This window comes from Lissotriton helveticus, chromosome 8 (genome assembly GCF_964261635.1).
Source record: "Lissotriton helveticus chromosome 8, aLisHel1.1, whole genome shotgun sequence".
NCBI classification, from domain to species: Eukaryota; Metazoa; Chordata; class Amphibia; order Caudata; family Salamandridae; genus Lissotriton; species Lissotriton helveticus.
The window spans coordinates 31,714,816-31,737,346 of NC_136069.1; the positions used below are offsets into that span (position 1 = coordinate 31,714,816).

The 22,531-nt window shown below is 44.9% G+C and overlaps 1 protein-coding gene across 1 annotated transcript in view; it reads left to right on the forward strand.

The window, feature by feature from the left end:
• LOC144772273 (uncharacterized) overlaps positions 1–22,531 on the forward strand; it is a 73,726-nt gene that overhangs the window by 29,987 nt on the left and 21,208 nt on the right. The window lies entirely within an intron of this gene.

Consider the following 22,531-nt stretch of genomic DNA (forward strand, 5'->3'; position numbering starts at 1 on the left):
GCATCTGACTCTTCCAGTTCGATGTATTCATAGTCATCGTTCCACCTTCTTCTCTCATGGCTGCCTGTAGCATCAACAGATTTGTTTTCTCATTTTTTAAGGCACTTTTGGAGAATTTTTCTCTGTGGTTGTCTCTGGTGACTTTATGCTGCAGCTCTGACTCCTCTACAGTCTGGGTGCTATATTGAGCACATCTCTAATGCTTGCATTGTAACCTTCAGTGTTGGCTCCTGGTTTTCCTTTGTATTGTTGAATAGTGTGTCCACATTTGTGTCTACCTTCATCATTATGGTAATAAAACGTCCTAGAGGTTATTACAAGCCATTCTTAAAGAGGTCTAATGCATTTGCTTTCTTATTTATATAAATTTGGATTTTCGTACCCTGGTCTGAGACCTCCACTCTTGCATGCATGGTGACCATTCTAGTCATGCAGAGATCTGTGTATAAAGTGTTCACAGTTTACAATCTTATGTACTGATAAGTGGGTTAATGCACTCAGGGTAGTGTGGTTAGTGTTTACCTTTTGTGTCACAAGTTGTAATGAAAGTGAAATAGCTCCTCCCCCATAGTGTACTCCTAGAATGAGCTCCAAGTCACCAGAGTCCGTCGATACTAAAACATTTATTCATAAAATGCACAGGCATCCAAAGATCACCTCATATTTCCCCTAGCCCCAGATGTGTGCCAGAGCACACTATGTCAACAAAAAACAATGGCTCCTATGGACTAATGGCAACTTGATAGAAGTATACAAATGCGCAATGGCAATGAAAAGGGTTAATAAGATGTCAAAAAGAGAGCAAGCCGAACACACATAGGATTTGTATTTCATAAACAATTATTTATAAAGCTTTTTTATTGCAGAACAATACACACAGAGTATTGAAATAAGAATTAAGCAATAGTGAATGGTGTCCCAGTGAAACAATGGAACCTAAAGTTGTAGTGACATATTGGTGACATATGTACAAGGTTTCCTTTATAACATAAAAACGACCATTAGAAAGGATACATTGTGTGAACTGCGCTTTGTATAATGATACGCGCTGTTTTTTTTTTTTAATGGTTCGCTTTTCAAACTGTCTACGACGTTTCGACCCTGTGCGGTCTTTTCGGGACCTCGGGGTGTTTAGGGACACCTGAAACAAGGGGAAGGATATTGTCAGTCAGGAACTGCGGTGTGTCAGCAGGGCTTGGCAAGGGGAAGGTGTACGCATATTATTGCAATACCTGAAGGTGGGTCTGCGCAGCCTAGTGTAAGAGTTGTGCCACCGTGAGTGTAGTGAAGAAAAAGTACCTCACACGGGACCTGGCCGGGCGCTATATGTGTGAAAAAATGAAGCATATTATTGTCAAATTAAGACCGAAAATAGGCTTACATGTCTTCGCTGGGGTCGCACAATGAGGAGGTGGAATTACCCCATGTCAGGGTAGAAGTAGGCTGGCAAATAAACAAAGAGCGTTCCAGGAAAATTCCTATATGAGGGGTTATCAGAATATACAGTCTCGGCGTGTACGCTTTGGATAAAGAGTGGTAGTACTTTATCTAGATTGCAGTTCAAAGGCAGCTGTTGGAAGCTTAGAAATGGAAAAATAGACATTACTCAGATGGGTTTGTTACGCGCTAGATACAGGCTTTGTTGTAAACTGGAACACAATCGTTCCTAGTAGAGCGAGGGGCGGATGCTCATTTTCAGTAATTATGTAGCTTGGGTCCTAGATTGAGGGCATAAGACAGAAGGGAGCACAATGTCAGAAGAGTGCTGGGCGTGTCATGGACGCTGTGGGCATCATTGGCAAGCCGATATTGGCTGGGGTCTCTTACCTCACACGATCGTAAGTAGGTACATGTCTGCACCCAGACCGCTAATCAGCAGAACAGCGATAGTCTTTCTGCTAGGTTCAGTGACAAAGAGCCTCTGTTGGGCTACGTGTATATCGGGGCTTTCTTCCCGCCAAAGACGCAATGAAAATGCAGGCAGACGTGATTTGGGAAAAAACAAATGCCGATGGGAACGATCGCTCTGTGATCGTCAAAGGAAATAGTAAACAGACCGATGCTGGTTACCTAGCGGAATGGGGGGTGTGCCTGAAAAGTGGAAAAACATTTAAAGGGCAATCTTAATTGAATGTATTAGTGGTGTGTCAACTGGTAAAAAGGAGAGAATTTATTCTGTGTTTCAATGCGTTTGCTGCCGCATTATGTGAATACCATCATCACAGATTTTATTGAGGTCAGCCAGGTACTTCATGCTGGGTAAATACCTCGTAAATACATACATTCCTAGGCATATTCATGGGTCTTAAATTACATTACACATTACATAACATGTACATCATTGTGTTGTCAATTACTGAGTGTGGTAATGAAACTGCGCCAATCTTCTGCGGAGTTCAACCTTTGAGCTATGGAGTTAGTTCCTTCTATCCAACGGCATTCTAGTTGTTATAGAATACGTCTGAGGTCTCCTCCTCTATCTGGAATAGAGGCTTTGTCTATGGCTAACCAGAGGTGCATTCACTACTGAATGCTTAATGCAACTGCGGTGTTGCCCTATTCTTGCTTTTATGGGTTGCTGAGTTTGTCCAATGGAAGGCAAGCCGCAGGGGCATGTAATGCAGTACACAACATTACTTGTGTTGCAATTTGCAAACAAATTCAAGTGTGTGTTTAACATTTGCATGTTGATACACAGTTGCCTCATTTAAAATGCACCTTGACTTCTGGTAGGCCCCATACGGATTGCAATGAGCTCGTTGTTTGAAGTGGGTTTTCCAAGGAGGACCGGATTAAGTGGTCTTTCACATTCTTGCCACGTTTGTAAGCGAACATGGGTACTTCGATAGTATGCTCTTGATGATATGCCAGTTTTTGGCAATTAGCTTGCTGACTTGGTTTGGTATGTACACCAAATGTAGTCACCAAATGAGTCTGTCAATTGTGTTTTTATCTTTGGTGACTAACAGTGCTTCTCTTGGGCAAAACCAGGCATGTTTTAGTGACTGCCTGTTGGGGTAGCCTCTTGACACTAGTTTATCTTCCATATTATCTGCCTCTTTCATGTAGTCATCTTTTTTTGCACAGTTTCTGCGCAACTGCACAAATTGTCTGAAAGGTAGACCATCTCTGAGTGCACGCGGGTGGTGAATTTTGTAGGAAAGTAGAGTGTTCCTTTCTGTTGGTTTTCTGTGAAGGGAAGTATAGAAGACCTCATTTTCATGTTGTATTTTTAAATCTAGAAAAGCTATGTTAGATTTCCATAGGTGTTTTTGTATGGTGTTTAAATATGTGACAGTTATTGAAATCATGTGCACTATCAGACCAAATAAGAAATATGTTGTCTATATACCGCTTCCAACATTTAATGCTGGAGCGGTACCTGCTCGTAGTGTTAAGGGCAATTTTTTGTTCTATATGGTCCATGTAAATATTTAATATGAAACAATAGGTATGTCTTCCTTAGTATTTCCTCATTGTACTCCTGTGGATTGAAACAACCCTTGTTCTAAAGTTCAAATATAATACACAAACGCTCTTTTTTACTTTTTTCCAAAGAAATTTCATTCTTCCTTTTATTTGATGCTTAAGGAATGACAATATTCCCCTGATGAAGGGTCTCGACCCGAAATGCATTGGGACGATTGAAATGTCACATATGATAAAGTTGATATCATGTGAGTACTTTTGCTTCACTACACTCACGGTGGCACAACTCTTCCACTAGGCTGTGCAGACCCACCTTCAGGTATTGCAATAATATGCGTACACCTTCCCGTTGTCAGGCACTACTGACACACCGCAGTTCCTGACTGACAATATCCTCCCCTTTGTTTCAGGTGTCCCTACACACCCCCAGGTCTTAAAGAGATTCTGCATTGCACACAGGGTCAAATCGCCGTCGACAGTTTAAAAAGTGAACCATAAAAAAAAAAACAGCCCTGATCATTGTATAAAGCCCAGTTCACACAATGTATACTTTCTAATGTTCATTTCTATGTTATAAAGGAAACGTTTAACTCAATGCGATGTGCACTGTTAACTTAATGACAGTGTCCCCATCTAGCACTCCCTTCGAGACGTAGTCTTCTATGTGCTTCTCTAGGTAAACCAGACGTATTCAAATGAAAACAGTAAACCCGATGACTTGACTTTGAAATTCTTATGTTTATCTTGTACATGTTATCATCTTCATTGTTACATCACAATGATCGCATTCACTGTGGGTTGTAGCGCTTGTGTTACTTGTGGAATCACAGTCTATACATCCATTCAACACTGTGAATCCCTATGCATTTTGGGACTGAGCCCTGCTTCAGGGGAAATGCGTTTAATCTAGAAGGAAAAAGGCATATAATTGTAATCCAGGGATGTCTAAGCTCCCTCATTCTAGCACAGGTTACATTGGTGAAAACAACAGTGCTGTGAAAACATTGACTTAAATGTTGATGCAAACGTTGGTGTTGTGAAAAAGTTGAAAAAAGTGTACTTATCCTCACAATCAAAGTGTCTTAAACGAATAGTGCTCTCGTGGAAAGATAAACGGACATAGAATAGTGGGCTATGTTGTGTTAAAAGCGAGTGCATTGACGGTAATGCGAGCTTGGCGAGATTATTAAATTGCGTTAGTGGTGCACGGAAACATGCTTAATGCTACTGCCCTTGTGATAGTGAGTGGGCGTTTCGGTTGGATATTTTAAGTACACGCTGTTCGTAGCTGTAATCGGCATGTCTTTAGTGTGGAAAACAAATACTCCGTTCCGATCTTGTGATGTGTGTTTTGAGCCGGTCAACTTTAACTTGGAAAGCGGTCTGAAACACTGCGTGCGTTCGAGTAGAAAAACAGTGCCCTTAAGGTCTTACCGCTTGTATAAACGTTGTTGGGCTCTTTCCGCTAATAGATTCTCCCGTGAATCCATAACCGGCTTCTTCGGAGTCCTGGTCGATATCCGGTGATGTCAACGCGTATACGTTAAATGTTAGTGTGTTTCTCTATGGAAACTGAAAATGGACTACGATCATGGCGGCTATCTTGGAGTGATTTAAAGCCAATGCTTCTCCAAGGATAAAATGAATACTAGTGTGAACGTGCACAAACAATCTAAAAACACATGAAACAAGTGAAAAAAAGTAAGAACGGCGTAATGGCTATTATGGTGATGGTAATGGCGTGTATGGATAAGACTACCCTAAGGGTGATTCTGGTTACATATGTGTTTACACAAATTTAGAAGGGTTTAAAAAGAAAAGAACATGTCAGCATACCTAAATGGTATACACGTTGTTATAAAAAACAACTATGTTCCATGCGTTCATTAAGTCCCTTTGGGTTACAAGAGTCCAATTTCTTGATCCAGTACATTTCACGTTGCAACAGTTTTTTCCTGTTATCAGTACCTGGTTTCACAGGAACAACCTCCAAGATCAGGAATCTTAACTGACTTATATTGTGGTTATTGATGGTAAAAGGTGCAGCTACTGGCGCCTTCATGACTTTATTTCTGAAGGTGCTTTTGTGTTCCGTCATTCTAACTTTCATTTTCCTCTCTGTTTTTCCAACGTATAGAAGTCCGCAAGGACATTTAAGTAAGTATACCAATTTTTAGTGTCACAAGTTGCATTGGTAAACAATCTAATGGTTTTTCCGGTGGTGGGATGATTCAAGGTGTTACCACGGATGATGTTATTGCAGTGGCTGCAATTTAAGCATGGTTTGGTTCCACTGTATGTGACACTTTTACGTGTTGGTTTGGTCTCAAGTAAATCTTTAAGGTTCCTCGAACGTTGGTATGCGAATAAAGGTTTAGAATTGAAAATTCCGTTAAAATCTCGTTCATTTTCTATCATGGGCCAGTTTTTGAGTATGATCTTCTTCACCTGATCGCTCCTGGTCAAGAATTTGGACACAAACACTGGTCTACTGCTGGTTTTCTCCCTTTCTCGAAGTGTTAGTAACTCTGATCGATTGATGGCTTCTGCCCTTTCTTTTGCACTAGTCAAGACTGTTTCTGGATATTTTCTATCCTTGATTCTTGCGAGCAACCTATTTTGATTCTTCGTGTTTGTATTGACTTGAGAAGATATTCTTTTCATCCTTAAAAATTGTGAATACGGTAGATGCCTTTTCAGGGACATTGGGTGACAACTGTCGAAGTGCAGAGAATTATTCCTGCCAGTACTTTTAGTATATACGTCTGTCTCAATTTTGTTGTTTTTACACGTTACTAATACGCCCAGAAATGCAATGCTTTCTGTGCTGACCGAGTGTGTGAATTGAATGTGATCATCTTTATTTAAAAGTTTATTTATAAAATTTTCAGGTAAAAAAGAACAGGCAAATTTCATTCATGAGCCCATAGTACAGAATACATAGCAACAATGCATGACAACAATACGACAGCCAGGTATACCTCAAGTTCATACAGTAGGAGGATAATTACATTAACCACATTTGAGAAGGCAGCAAACAAGGATATTAGTCTCTGGAAGAAAGAGCCAATACATACTCATCGAACTGTCCCCAAAAATCCCGAGGTCTGAGGCATACGGCAATTCCTCCCCATAGCATACCAATTGGTCACGACTATAGGCAACATCTTTCAACCACTACGCCAGCTGGGGCGATGGTCTACCATCCCAATGAATGGACACCCTGCGCCGTGCCAGTAACAGGCCCATCGCAACTAGCGTCCGATTAGGGGCCTTAAGCTTCAACACATTTCCTAACAGACAGACCGTCATATCACAGGGTACAGGCTCACCAACCATCTCCCCAGAGCCTCTGTAACTTTGACCCAAAAGTCCGATACCTTTGGACAATTCCATGCAAGATGACAGAAATCAGCGCCCTCCACCTCGAAGCGTCTGCAAGAGGACGATGTCCTAAGCCCATACCTATGTAGCTGCAAAGGCGTATAATACATTTGATGTAGATACTTATAATGTATTAATCGCAGATTGCCATTGGACGCATAGAGACCTGTCCGCTTACAGCAGGATTCCCAGTCATCGTCTGTGAGCGGTTGTGGTAACCCAGCATTCCATCTACCCATAGACCCTAATGCGACATTTGTCTCATCGGCTTGTGAAGCATTGTATAGTCTGGTAACCAATTTAGTTAGAAGGGGTGAGGAATACAGTAATTGTAACGCTGTCAGGGCGGGAGGCTCATCAGGAAATCTAGGGTATAGTACCCTAATCGCAGCTCGCAAATGACTGTAAATGAATGTCACCTTGGCAGGCTTAGTATTTCCTCCCCATAAACGACTGTATACTGATAAACTGACCAGAATCATAAACATCCCCCATATTGCTTATCCCAGCCTCATGTAATACCGCAAGAGCGCCGGGCTCCCTAGTCACTGAGATCCCGTCATGATGCAGTAGGGGCATGGATGGTGCATATAATGGCAATCTCCCAGCACACCTCCCAAGCTCCCTCCAGGCCTGCGCTGTACACTGTACCTTGTCTATTTCGCCTTTCTCAAAGACGGATGTACTGTTAACCATCATTGCTTGCAATGGTACCGGCCGCACTGCCCCAGCTTCAACCGCGACATGCGGTGTATAGAGAGGTGCACTTTGTAAAAAAAAGACATACTGTGCCCCCCCGACCAGATTTATCAATAATCCGCGAAGCGTATTAAAGAAATGAGACTTCAGCACTATGGGTATAGTATTAAAGTAGTAAAAAAAAATTGGGCAGGACTACCATTTTAAGCAAAGCAACGCGGTGTGAAAAAGTTAGAGGTAGGCGTATCCAGCGAGCAATTTCCTCCTCTAACCGAGTAATCACCGTGCCGTAGTTTTCGCTGACAACACATTGTGGATCTCTGTGTATCCACACACCCAAATATTTAACAGGCTCATCACTCCACACTAACGGGAATTCAAGCACAAATTGCAGTGTGAGCTCAGCTCGTCATGTAACGCGGCTTTTTAAAAAAAGCCGCACAGCGCAAAAAAAGCCGCTGCACGCATGCGGTTAATTACCGGGTCCACCCTGGATTGATGATCCATTTTAAGATCTAGAACCACATTGAGATCCCCTCCACAGACAATCGGAGCTAGGGACAAATGATAGATCTTATTCCAGACCGCCTCATAAAAACCAGGGTCATCAATATTAGGACCGTACAAATTAATCAGAGTCAGTGACATGCCACACATTGTTCCTTGCACAATGAGATACCTGCCATCATCATCGATATCCACATGAGTCGCCTGGAAGGGGCAGCCTTTCTTAATATCATGACGCCTCTTGCATAGGAGGAATAATTGGAGGCCCACTTAAACTCACCCCATTTCGTGGCTATCTTCTCAGCCGTCTGTCTAGTCAGATGGGTCTTTTGCAGAAACGCCACTTGTACATTATGCCTATCCAAGTAGGCAAACACCTGTCTCATTTTCTTTGGACTATTGAGGCTCCTGATGGTCCACGTTATCCATGTAAGTTTGCCTAACTCAGCTACCAGTCACATTAAGTTCAATCATCATATCCTACTGTAATGTTGCATGCTGTCTGTTTAAATCGTTCTGCTTGGCATATTGCATTCTGTTCCACATAACAATACATATGAACAAACCCTCTTTAAGTCCCCCCAGCCACAAAGGCATCCCAATCATGCCCCGCAGCCCCATCAGAAGAAACATAACAAAACAAAACCCCCACCCCGCCCACCAAAAGCAGAGAACCTGCTCACACCCCAGGAACAAAAGCTAAACTGTTCAGTTCCCTTTTGGGGACCGCTAGTAGCCCAAATGCCCCCACTATAGTAAGAAGGGGGGTCAGAGCCATAATCATAGCCCCCTTCAATCGAACTATCTGTAGCATATTGTAGTAAAACTGTAACAAATTGGAAAGACCCCACAGTAATCAATGGCAGTCTGGAGTCCACAACGGTAAGGCTATACGCCGTCAATGGCCATGCTCCATAGCATGTATAGTGCCTGTCATTCCTTTGCCAACTGTATCCGTGAAGGATCAGCAAGTACGCTAGACATCAATCAGCAAAGGACAAGAAATATAACACAGCACGTGTACAAATAGCAAAATGAAGAGAAAACAGCAAAGGAGACTGATTCAGGCCCAGTACTAACATACAATTCCAAAATGATAGGTGTATATATCAGTCAGCTTGAGGCGGCAAGACGTAAGCCCATACCCCACCGTATACCTACAACAGCAAATAACAGAGAACGTTCAGACATCGAAGCTGTTGGCTCTAATCATGTTCCAGCATGTAATACAGCAGAACTACTGAGGCTATCTGCAGCACCGTCTCAGCCTCATCAGTCCTCTGCATCTGCTTCTCCACCCTCCGTCATCGTCGAGGTTTTACTCTCAATTTGTTTGATGAAATGCAGTGGGTCCTTAGGAGTCGTGAAGATTCTTGGCCTGCTGCCGTGCTGGATCTTGAGCCGGGCCAGGTAGAGCATCGCATATTGGATTCCAAGCGTTTGCAACCTCTTCTTGACCTGTTGAAATTCCCGGCAGGCTTGCTGAACAGCTGTCATGAAATCCGGATAGAGCTGTATCTCTGTTCCCTGATACCTTGTAGTGCCCATTTCCCTCGCCATCCGAAGCGCCACATCCCGATCCCTACGGTGAGGCGCCCCTGTGACCGGGCACGGTGCAAGGGACCTGTGCGCCCGCTCTACCACCAACATACCGGAGAAGTTTTCGGCACCAAACAGCGTCTTCAACAAATACTCCACATACAGCTCCATTTTCACGATATTTGTGGACTCGAGAATACCAAGAATGCGCAAATTATTACGCCGCGATCTAGCTTCCAAGTCCTCGTTCTTGGCATTGATCACTGCAAAGAACTTCTCCATCTGTGCGCACGACTTTGTGATGACCTCCACCTTATCTTCTGAGCTAGAGATTCATTGCTCAGCTTCAGTGAGGCGTGCCGCATGCTTGTCAACCTTAAACGCCATATTGTCCATACACAAATTGAGCATATCGATTTTGCCATCGATGGTTTGCAAACTCTGCTGCATCACCAACATCATCCGCTCAAGTTTGCAGGTTCCAGCAGCCTCCACATCAGTCTCAGTGTCCGACATGACCTGTAGAGCAGCTTTCTTAAGGCGTTTAGATTCAAATGTCAATTTGGGCTGCACTTGTTTATAAGGTTTACCCATTTGTGCAATGCAATATGATAGAGATGGCCAAAAAGAGTTTGTCTCTGAACTAACGGACGGCGGAGCCTCAGCAATTCACACTGAAGGGTTCCTTTGACCGCGGGTGACTTGGGGGAATCTTAGCGCCAGAGGCATGCCTGGTGACTTCGTGAGAGCGTGTATCTAAAGGTGGTGATCAATACATATAAGTAATACTGGACTCCTTCTCCTTATATCGTATACTTTGGAAGGAAAGCGTGAGTCCATCCCCGTGAGGCAAGAAGTTGTGTATATCCCTCAGGGTGGTGCCTTGGCACTCCCTGACTGGGGGGGTCCCAGTTACCAACTCCTTTACAGTACCCTTGTCCTGACGAAGCCAGAAGATACAACTGGCGGAAACGCGATCGCGACTGCGTCGACAGATAATTAACAGACAGACAATTAATAGTGTTTTGTTTCACCCTCTCCTACTTTTTGTGTATAGGGTACAGAATTGTATATTTGTATATATTGTAATTACTTCTCTTTTGATTACTGTATATAGTCTGGTTTTTTCCCCTCCGGTTTTTTGACCCAATATTTTGTCCTATGTTAAAATTATAATCATTTATTGGCAGAAAAGAGCATTTAAAAAAAACAGGTTAATAAAGTGTTTCCTGTTATAAAGTAGTGTTGTTTAATTTATCCCTTTATACCTTTCTGTTCTACTTATTAATCTAATTGATGTTCCTTGCCCAGGTATGGGAGGGTAATATGGGCAGAACCCCTGTTCATTTCACAACAAAAAGAGCTAAAGGCAGTGCAGTACGCTAGGACGAAGCCCTTGGTAAGACACACACAGCGATGAAGATCAGCGTAAAATGCAGCGTCATTGCAGCATGGGGAAAGGTGAAAAATAAACTGTACCACCAGCACAGCCGTGCACAGAATGTAGGCACCACCCGGTAGGGCAAGGATAGTGACAGATACAGTTCAGCCCTAGGGAACGTTATCAGAGAGATATCTCATTCATATAGAGGGCACCTGACATCTCCACCGTAGTCCCCAGAATCAAAATGGCGGCCACTGCCACAGGAACACAAAGTGCCAAAGCCTGCACAAACACACTGTAATACAGGCCTCAACTGTAAAGAAAAAAAAACTACAATAAATGTGGCCTCCACACAGCAGGCGGTCTAGGTAGGGTGTTAATTACTGTGATCTTTGCTTGGCGCCACCTCTGCTGCCGTAACACAAAATGGCGGACCGCCTTCACTTTGCAAGCCACCAGCGTCGCAGACAAAATGCCCGCTTTATGCACCTTCACGTCTATGCACCGGCAGCGGGCGTCCACAGCAAGCCGGGGGGAAGGACTTCAGGTCGCGCTATCCCCCAGACCACCACAAACACACAGGGGCAGGGCGGCAGTCCTGGATTGATCTCGATCACAGTCGCCAGGAGCGTCAGCGCTGGGGACGCTCAATCGCTGCCGCAGCGGAGCACCGAGTCCAATGTCGTCCACACTGGTGAGAAAGGGGCCCACAGCCCGCCCCCGCAGCCACTGCAGCACCTCACACTGCAAGCCAGCTGGAGACACCTCACCGTCCGTCCGGTAGCAGCGCAGGACACTGGGCCATCAATACTGAGGAAATCTTTGAGCCGCCATTACCGGGTATCATGAGAGTCCAGGCCGTTCTCGGCAAAGCCAGCAGCAGTGGACAGAGTGCAGCACCAGCCAAATGGGATACAGCAAACGATCGCCCACAGGTAAGACGTTTTCCTCCACCCTAATAGAGTACAGGATGGACTCGTAGAAGGCAGGATAGTGTAGGATGTTGGGCCCTGACCAGCAGAGCTGCACTAATGTGCAGCCATCTTGCTCCAGGCTCTCTAGCGTCCCCTGATCATCTTTATTGTTGATGAATACAATGAAATCCTTGATCTCTTCTGGAGGTCCCTTCCATATAGGGAAGATATCATCAATATAACGCCAAAATTCCATCTCGGGTTGGTTAAGATGTTATCCAGTTCCAGACAATGCATAAACAAGTTTGCATAGCTGGGAGCCGCACAATTGCCCATGGATGTAGCGGCAAGTTGTAGGAAAAAGTCAGTATTCCATTCAAAATACCGTGGTACAGGGTATATTGGAGTAGTTCTAAGAGAAAGATCTTTAGCTCTTGTATGATGTTGTGGTTAATCAAAAATGATTCAATGGCTTCTATGCCTCTGTTGTGTGGAATTGATGTATAGAGAGCACATACGTCGATGGTACATAAGGTTATTGTCATGTTTGAATCCAAGGTGGTAATGTTTAATCTGCTTAAGAAATCAGTGGTGTCGCGTATATACATTGTCATTTGTTTCACTAGTGGTTGTAGGTGTCTATGTATTTTCCCGTTGGTTCATGAATGGATCCATTTGTAGACCCAATTGGGCGAAACTGTGTTTTTTTTAGAATCCTTGTGGATTTTCGGTATCATGTGTAAACTGGGGATCCTCAGGTATTCTTGTATCAGATATTTTTTGTCCTTCTCTGTGATCACAACCACTGTGCAAGCATTGTCAACAATGGTTTTTCAGAGTTTTTGCAAATTCTCCTGTTGGGTCCTGAGGTAGTTTCATGTACAGTTCAACATTGTGTACATGCTCATTAACGCTCTGTAGGTAAAAGTCCGAATACATTACCACAAGTGCACCCCCTTTGTCAGCTTTACAACAAATTATTTTCTGATTGTTGACAATTTGGTTGATCGCTTGTCTTTCTTTGATGGTAAAATTGGTGTTTTTTGAAGTTGGTTTCCTAAATAGTTCCTTGATTTCGTTCATGGTGATAGTTTTGTAGGAGTCAAATATCAATGAACTTAGATCTTTGGGAACCTCTGCTCCTCCGGGGTTGACGTTTGTGGTGCGGCCTCTCCCTAAAAAAGGAGCCTCTGTAGTAACCTGCTATATTTCCTCTATTCATTTGGGTGTTTCCTCTCGGTCTGTCGTTTCTTGATCCGCTTCTCTGTGAAGAACCGTTAGATATGGTGCTGTCTCCACTGTGTGCAGTAATCTCTACCACCGACACGCATGAGCAAAGCGGGTCCACCAACAACCCGATTCTGGGGACGCCGGCCCCATCGTAACTTCACTCCCCTCACTTACCATTCAATTAAGGTTCCATTTCCGCATGCCTTATTTGGGTGGCCAGGCACTCCCCCGGACCTCCTTCAGACTATGTCTCGAGGACACCGGATCTCGCAAGGCTGCCCCACATTTAGCGCTTATTAACAAATAACTCCTCTAGCCCAGACTATAAAACCGGACGCCGGCTTGCTCAATCTACCGGCGATGATTGGAGACGCGCAGACCTAGGCACAGAGGTGGAGATCACGTCGTTTGACAGTAAGAGTATGAATGCTTGGTTGAGTGGGTTCTTTCTCTACAGGTCCCACGATATTTCGGCACTACAGAGCCACATGTGCTTTTCTTACAGGACCGCATGGGGGCCTCTAACATCGTGTATTTCTGTTCTTTCTCCCCAAACTTTATTTCTAGTTTTGGACCTAAAGGGTCTCCTGCCCTCTCCCTCCTATGGGGCCATTTTGACCTCATCTTAGGGTAAGCATTGTGGAGATATTATCTCCGTGATTGGTGCACAGATTGCTGTCACATTACTGCTGCACGTTTAGCCACTCACAATAGAACCATGGTGATTGTGGCTTTCGTTGTATGTGTCAAAAACTATGTGACAGTAAATATGTTTTTATATGTTTGTCTTTTAGGCTTTTAGAATTTAGCCATTTCACAGTGGAGTGTGATCTTCATCACCCCACTGAGTGGAATCCTCTCACCATAGTGTGGTAAGAGTGGAGCCCGTACTTTCTTTCACAGTCCTGATGAATGCCGCGGACCCAACTGGGCCTTTAGGCAGAAACATGTTGACCTCATTCACAGTGGTGGTGGGACATTAATATCCCCATTACACCGATCGCCTTATTTTAAACCACTATAGAGATGCCAGCACTATTAAATTTAAGCTGACACCTTTAATGGCCTTTTAATTCACATTTTTTTCTCCATGGGCCCCCACTTAGTTTAGAAGTGCATTCCTGTCGTCAGATGTATGCCTGCCCTCTATCAAACCAAGTTTTTAGAGGGTGAGGACTGGTCTATGGTGAAGCATGACACCAGGTGGTGTGTGAGACCAGTCCTTCACTTTTTGTGAGATGCCTGCACTCACAAGCTAAAAACTGCACTAGCGACACCACACTGGGGGCGGCTACATTGTGGTACATAGTTTATGTTGCAGGCTGCCGTCTCTCAGCCCCCTATGCCTCTGGTTCCCTCACCCCAGATTCGGTCTGGACTTTGTGGTTGCATAAGTTCTTGTGTGCACAACACAGGTAAACTGGATGTCATAGGAAACAAGGTGCTCTAAGTCCCCACCCCAGTTCCTAGGCCATCCTTTGCCACTAGATATAGAAGTGTCATCCACCACAAGCACTGACTGATACAGCCATTGTTTTTAATTTTTTTTTATTTTATTTGCATTTCAAAACAAACATAACAGTCAAACCAATAAACAATTGCGCAGATATTTGTGCGGTCCCAAATCCCACGCCTAAGGGGGGAATTAATAGTTCCATTCTATTCAGTATGTAGAATCTGTATCGTAATGGGTCTGGGGGGGTAAAGGAGTCGAGCACCAACATAGCAGTCCATAATTTCCATTAGCACGGCCCCATCTCTGTCTCTACTCCAGGCCGAGCTGGTCACCCATGCAATCCAATATCCTCCCAATCACCCCAAATGTTCTCAAATTTCCTATGAAACCCTTTTCTCTTGTATACCAGCTTTTCCTTGACACAGCATATGTTCACTTTCCCAGTTACGTAGCTGCAGTTTAGTTGGCTTCCACAATAGCGATGCAATCTCCTTTTTTGCCAGCAGGAAGCCCAAGCTAACCAGCAATTTTTTTTGTAAGAGGAGACATCTGAGTTTCTGAGTTCTGCCAAATCCCCAGCAAGCCTAGGGTTGCCTCTGTCAGTCGACGCACCTGCGGTGATTTCCAGCCTCTCAGTAACTTCCTCCCAGAAATGGCGCATCTTGGGGAAAGCCCATATGGTATGTATGAACGTACCCTCCTGGATGCCGGTGTGCCACTGGCCCTCCCTATTTTGTATAGTAATGACTTTGTATAATAGATTCTCTGTAGCATTTTCAGCGTAATCTGCTGAAAACTTGCCTGTATCACTACTGCACGCCAGTTCCCCAACGTCAGTTTGCCAACGGGACCTCAATTGGTAAAACTTCTACTTTGTGTTAGTAAAGAGACATACGTGAGGGAGATAGTCATGTGGCAGTTCAGCAACCTCCTCTCCAGCATTGATTCCTCTTTAGTTTCCTCCCCAGCTGTGCTCTCAGTGCGTGGCACAGTTGTAGCTTTTGTGTAGGTGCTCTCTCATACTCTGTCCTTGGATGTGTAAATGATACAATACCATTTGTATCCCCCACATCTTCCAAGGTGGACAGGCTGATATGACCCCATTTTGTTAAGCCTGGTAATGTTGTCATCCGGCCCAGTCTTGTGCCCAGCCACAGGGGGATCTTCGAAGATGATCTCCTCTCTTGTTTCATTTCACTTGGTTATCTATGCCACGTAGTTGCCACTGTTGCATGGGTGATATCCGCTCAGTGATCTCCACTGCACAGTGCATGCAGACAGCCCCTCCTGCCCAGCCAGACAATCCAGTAGGAAGGCCTTCTAGCGGTACGTATCCCATTTGTTGACAACACTGATCTGTGCCACTTCAGCCAAGCGTAGTATTTGCATATGTTAGATAGTGCTAAGCCCCAGTCATAGGTAGACCGCTGAATTGTTTGGAGTACTATTCGTGGCGGGCTGTCTAGCCTGAACAGTGATCACAGGAGCCTATTTATTGCGAGTGTTGGGCAAGGCACATGTGCTATTCTGCAGTGTAACGTTAAATTCAACAGTAGTAATGCCCTCCAGTGTTTCACATCTTTGTCTAGCTTATTAACCAGTGGGATCAGGTTATCCCCATAGTGGGTATCATCTTTTTTTGAAATCCACAGACCCAGGTATTTAAAGTGCTGGGTGGCAACATTTAATCTTAAGGGAGGGCCCACAGCTTCCCAGCCGCCCTTCTGCAATATTGGGGAATTCTCCCAATTTATCCCAAGGCTGGAGAAGTTCCCATGAATAGTGACTATCTCACCTATCCGCAAAAAAAGGATTTGTCCCTGTGGGATAGGTACAGTCGAATATCATCTGCATAGAGTGATAGACGTTCCTCCCATGCGTGATCCCATCACCAGCCCTAGATTTGGGCGTCAACCTGAATCCATGCCGCCAGAACCTCTACCACTAGGACCAATACCACTGGTGAGAGGGGCAGCCCTGCTTCATGTCCTTCTTTTATGGCAAATTGCCGAGAGCGGACCCCTCTGACTTTGAGCTGCGCCTCGGGGGTAGTACAGAGCAACCTGACCTATTTCAAGACGTTGGGACCAAATCCCATCTTGTTCTTAATGCCGAATAGGAAGGGCCATTCCATTGAATCTAATGCTTTATTGGTGTCCAATAAGGCTACCACCAACAGAGCCCTAACTCCCTCTTCTGCGCAATGTTATTATAAAGACATTGAAGGTTAACTTTGGTTGATCTATAGGGCATGAATCCTATCCAAGATTACCCTTCTTAGTCCGTTTGCCATTACTTTAGCAAGTATTTTGGTGTCCGAATGAAACAGAGATATCAGCCTGTAGGAGGCCCACCTGTCTGCAGGTTTCCCGGCCCTGGGTATAAGGACAATGATTGCTGTGCAACTCTCTTTTTTGTGTAAATAACTCCACACCCCAGCAGTATGATGCAGTGTTTGGACACATGTTGATAATGACTGCCTTATGATTAGGAGTGGGGAATACTAGGCATATCATAACAAAGACTAGCACATGATGGGTTTGGGGGTTTTTGTATAGTCTGACATAAATCAATTAAACTGTATTTTAATGCACAGTATATTGAATCTGCCAGTTGAGGGATCTTGTATACTAACCTTAAAACAGCATCTGCCACTTGATGCTCATTGCAGTACTGCTGTTCTTACTTTTGCTTTTTATGTTTCTGGCCCAAAGTTATTGTGTCTGTAAATCCATGCCTGTTGCTGTCTGACTTGTTGCGATTTATCTCAGAGCATGTATTGGAGGGTTGCAACCTAAACCGCACATCAGCCCCTGTATTTTAAGATATATTTGGTTTGTGGTTGAAGATGGTTATGTCAGTGCTGCTGGGTCTGCATTGTAGTATGCTATTGGGTCTTGTATGGTCCTCAGTGTCTGTGGTGTCATTGTGGTTAGCTGTTTCTTAGATTTATACCTTCTCTCACTAGATGCTGCTGTTTTATGAGTGGAGGGTCAAGACTGATTTGCATATGGCTAGGTCCAAACTGGAATGGCATGGTGAGCAAAAAAATGATGGCTTAAGGCCCAGATCTCTGTACTGGGGTGAATGTATGACATTGTTCTGCATTCTGTCCATCAGTTGTTTTTGCATTTGTCACCTTGAGTGGGACGGATATGCCCAGACGTGGGTCCTGTGCTCTCCATGCCACTGGAGTCAAGCTATCCTGGCTGATGAGGGCTAAAAGCCCGAAACCGGTCCTACGATGCTTGGTTTCAGTCTAGGGAGGACCTGGCCAGGCAGTGTGGGCTGGACTAATCCCATTGGGTGCAGGGTCAAGACTGATATGCATATGGCTGGCTCCAAACTGGAATTGCATGTGAGCAAAAAAGTGATGGCTTAAGGCCCAGATCTCTGTACTGGGGTGAATGTATGACATTGTTCTGCATTCTGTCCATCAATTGTTTTTGCATTTGTCACCCTGAGTGGGACGGGTATGCCCAGACGTGGGTCCTGTGCTCTCCATGCCACTGGAGTCAAGCTATCTTGGCTGATGAGGGCTGAAAGCCCGAAACCAGTCCTAGGATACTTGTTTCCTTCCAGGGAGAACCTGGCCTAGCAATTCAGGCTGGACTTTTCCCATTGGGTGCAAGGTCAAGGCTGATTTGCATATGGCTGGGTCCAAACTGGAATGGCCTGGAGAGCAAAAAAACGATGGCATAAGGCTCAGATCTGTGTACTGGGGTGAACGTATGACATTGTTCTGCATTCTGATCATCAATTGTTTTTTGCAGGTTTTTTATGAGTAGCATTACTTAGACTTTTAGGTTGAGTTGGGAGAAGTCGGTAGTTAGCAATAGATTTTCTAGGTGATAGTTTTAGTTGCACTGTATGCACCGGTCAGAAGGTGCTTCGTTCCCATAAAGTACTAGACATTTCTGTAAGTATTCTGAGTTTTGTTTGATGATCTCTCAGCTTTCAATTTCTGGTTCACTGACTTTTTAGGTCGAGCTGGAGAAAGCAATGCGAAGCATTGCGTTCAGCTCGACAACTAAAAAAAAAAAACGTTGCCCGTCTCCTGGGAATCTGAGACAGGGGTCGGGCATGCGCGGCGATTGGTGTCTGTGGACGCGCACGTCCAGGCCGGCGCCGTGCTCATCTCCTGCCTCAGATTCCCTGAAGTGCGCAAATACACACACAGCCGCACGCACACACACACGCGCGCAGGCACACACACACACACACTCACTCGCACACCCCCCCTTACCTCAGCCCCGCAGTGCTTTCCGATGTTCTTCACCCGGGCCCCGGGACTTCAGCTGCCGGACCTGGGAGGGCGGCATTTCTAACGGGGCTCTTCAGAACCAAAGTTAGAAATGGCGCGTATGCGCGGGCAGCCCCCGCCCTCCCAAGTCTTGTCACAGGCCGGAAACTGCGAAGAAATTCGAACCTGTGACCTTGATCCTCTCACCCACAGTACAGGCGACAAACACTGGCTCCTGCATAGCGGCAATTTCCAGTATATGTGAGTGTAGGTTTCAGCAACAGAACTTGAAAAGCAGATACTCTGCCCATTGGCGCTCCGCAAACCGCTCTGTCTGCTCTGCGCACCTGACCTTTAACAGCGCCCAAAGGTATGACAACAGCCATGTACGACCTGTGCAGCCCGACAGTGGTTGCCAGGAGCATGCTCAGTCTTTAGAATGCCTCGGTGAGAAAGTTCCCATGTCTCGATGCTGCAATCCACCCACAACACTTCGACCCGGCCCATTGACACGCATAGAATGGGTACTTTATAAAACTTGTTTGTATGTAGTGCTTCATTCCACGCTTCTCCTTTCTAACCGCTGTAAATAACAGGCGTTAAAATAAGCCCGTTCAGCAGTGCTAGCACAGAACGGACAGTTGGGTCTCTAGATGTGAGTTTTAGGGGGGAGGAGCTCACAAGGGGCCACAGATAAATAATATACACACATATATATATATATTATTTTTTATTAAGTAGACTATAAATTAAATATTATTATAGTCCGCACAAGGGGAAAGGTCTTCGGAGTGTCTCAGTCTGTCCCATTGTTGTCTTCACACCACTCTCCTCTGCAGTTTCTTTCTTAGGCATTTACACTCCTTTTCTCTTTATATCTTTCTGAACTACTCAATCTGCATATCTCACGCCGTGTCTCTTTCCTCCCCAGCACCTTCTTTTTACATTCACTTTCACATACTTCCTCGCATCTTCTACACTTAACCAATCCCCCAGGCACATCATACCCGCTCACCTGTACGCACTGCATTATCTTTAACTTTCACCCTGTCAGTATTTTGACAGCTGTGTTCATCCTTCACACGCGTAATCCAAGTTATGATTGGCATGCCAGGCCATTGCTCTGTTTGCTCCACTGAGGGGCCAAGGATTGCATGAGCATGTGTTCAAAGCCCCTTTATGACACAGTGACAGGCACTGTGACAAATTCACACGGCATTCTGCCTGGACTCCACATCTGTCAGTCGTGGCCCACCCACAATCACAACTCACACCGCTCCATAGAAGGAACTCGTTACTATAAATGAGTAATACGTTGTCGAGAAAAGCAAATACTCTTAAGGAATGCAGGACTAATTAAAACATGAAACTTAAACAAGAACAGCATTGCTTTTCCGAGGTTGAAGGCAGTTTTTGTATTGGCTTCTTCGGTCGTGTTTTTATTTTAGGTCTCGCCTACACAGCGTGCATGTGCTCTCGCTGTTCTTGAAAGATGGGCGTTTTCAGTGTTCAAATGTTTGAACTACACGTGCCAGTGTGCAGCCTTCTGTGGCCAAAAAAACGAGAACTGCCTAAAAGTGAGAAGAATGACAATATGATGCCACTTTGCTGCTATGAAACCGCTTCAAAATAAAATATACAGGAATACGCGAGCATTCTGTTTCAACCCCCTGCTTTTTTTCTCTAAATTGCAGTCACAGTCACGATGCATGTAAATTACTCCCGAAAGAGCTTTATTGTACCACATGTTGATGACAATGTGGAATATCAGCCAATTCTCCAATTCCTAATGAGCTTAAGCATGAATGTCCCCTTTCTCAAGATCGAACAGTACTTGTATCATTTCCTCTCTCTTAAATTGCTTTACAAGCCTCTTAGGAGAGGTAAGATGAGACTAGGCCTGGCTTTCTTATGGTAAAACAGCACCATTAACGTGTGCAGAATTAATCTGTGTTGGAAGCACGCAATCAGTTGCACTTGGACTGCTTTCTGTGTTGCCACCTTGGCTGAGAGCGGGCGGGACACAGGGCTCCTGCTGATTCTATTGTGATTTGTAATTGTGACGGCATTTATATAGTGCTTACTTCCCTGAGGGGAATAGATGGCATCCAAATAGAACACAGGCATGCAAACCAGTAGTGAATGTGTTTGTGGGGTGCAACAGAGGCATCTAGCTGAGGTGTATGAAGGAGAAAGGAATTGTGTGTGTGCTTGTGTGCCTGGGCATGTATGGAGAGAGTGTGTCTGCGCGTTTGTGTGTGTGCGGAGGCAGTGTGCCCACCGTTTTGCCGTTCCCACGTGCTGAACATCGCACCTGTTACTTATTACCCGATTAGTCGACCTCAGAACGATGAGAGGCTGAGTCGGTCCTGCCAAGATTTAAAGTCGTGGCGCGCCGGTCATGCACAAATAAGAGCAGCGAGCGCACCTCTTACTGAACCATGGATGTTAGCACAAAAGGACTGTAAATAATATAATCTGTCAAATTAATATCAAATAATTTGCTATATTCATCAGTTAAAGAGAATGAAGAGCAGACGGAATAGATCAACCGTGACTTCAGGGCGGGTCAGAATTTGTAATATCTTTGTAAATGGGAGCAATTAAGACATTAATGCAGGAAATTTGAGGACTCTGCAGATGCACTTGATGTGGCTTGTGTAGAGAGTTGTGTTGCTTTATTGCTAGATTTACGCTACTTAACACGTGCTTTTGTGTATGGGCACTGCTTCTAAGGTGTGCGTGCAACCTGCAAGACTCTGGCTCGAATCTTGGTGTGTCCCCACAGCTTTTCATCATTTTACTAAAAGTCATACCACTCTGTTGAACAATAATGATATTTTTTCTTTTCTGTCAAACGCTGTCTGCATCTCATCCAGGCTTGGATGTCCAGTCTCTAACTGAAAATAGGCCGAATAGCGGTGATAAAATAAATACGTAATTATTCATAATAAAGTATCCAGCAGTTTTTTACTTGAACACAATCTGCCAAGCCTGGGCTGCAAGTACATGACATTTAAAGTAGTGATTCTAACGGGAAAAAAGCATAACTCATTTATCTAGGAAAGTTGTTTTTATTGGTATCCACGCCGTGCCTTTTTTCGGTAGATCCAGATGAAATCCGTGTGCTTCTATGCAACTTTTCTAGGTGGAAAATTGTCGTGCCGTGGCTAGCGCTTAGTTGAGAGCTGGGCGAGCAGCGTCAAGAGTTTTACCTAAGGAGCGCCACTGCCCGCAGCACTATGTTGGACTGTAACCTGCGGCTTGCAGTCCACGTCCACATATCAGCAACACAAATGGAACCCACTAAGCTGTCTCACTGAAGCGCGCAATCTTTCCCCCTTTGAAGCTGTCCTGGAGCCGCCCACTCCCTCATCATTCCCTTCATCTTCCCCCCCTGAAGCCCCCGTCGCTTCCCCTGTCATTTCCTCTTTCTCTCCTCCTTATGGCCCCTTTCTCTCTCCTCCTGCCCCGTCCCCTTTCTCTCTCCTCCTGCCCCGTCCCCTTTCTCTCTCCTCCTTATGGCCCCTTTCTCTCTCCTCCTGCCCCGTCCGCTTTCTCTCTCCTCCTTATGGCCCCTTTCTCTCTCCTCCTGCCCCGTCCCCTTTCTCTCTCCTCCTGCCCCGTCCCCTTTCTCTCTCCTCCTGCCCCGTCCCCTTTCTCTCTCCTCCTTATGGCCCCTTTCTCTCTCCTCCTGCCCCGTTCCCTTTCTCTCTCCTCCTTATGGCCCCTTTCTCTCTCCTCCT